The sequence below is a fragment of the Triticum dicoccoides genome, chromosome 2A (genome assembly GCF_002162155.2).
Source record: "Triticum dicoccoides isolate Atlit2015 ecotype Zavitan chromosome 2A, WEW_v2.0, whole genome shotgun sequence".
NCBI lineage: Eukaryota > Viridiplantae > Streptophyta > Magnoliopsida > Poales > Poaceae > Triticum > Triticum dicoccoides.
The window spans coordinates 713220010-713220424 of NC_041382.1; the positions used below are offsets into that span (position 1 = coordinate 713220010).

The window sequence follows — 415 nt, forward strand, 5'->3', positions numbered from 1 at the left end:
AGGTGCTGACATCAGCTCTATATACAATTCGTCAAATCTATTCCATCTTCGCTATATATCAGCATACAGAGTCAGCAACCCTGCGTTTCGTCAAGCTTTGACAAGATGTTATCACCTTCAAGTACTGGATGTGGGCATTTCGGGCAATCTTGATGTACCTACTGACATGAATAATCTTGTGAATCTGCGTCATCTTATTGCTCATGAGAAAGTGCACCACGCAATAGATTGTGTCAGCAACATGACCTCTCTTCAGGAATTAAAATTCAAGGTTCAAAATGTTGGCAGTTTTGAGATAGGACAACTTCAGTCCATGAATGAGCTTGTATCACTAGGAGTTTCTCAACTTGAAAATGTGAAGACTAAAGAAGAGGCGTGGGCAGCCATGCTGACACACAAAGAGTATCTAGAAACA

At 41.0% G+C, this 415-nt stretch overlaps 1 pseudogene; it reads left to right on the forward strand.

Annotated features, from left to right (window-relative positions):
- LOC119356505 overlaps nt 1-415 on the forward strand; it is a 9467-nt pseudogene that overhangs the window by 4124 nt on the left and 4928 nt on the right.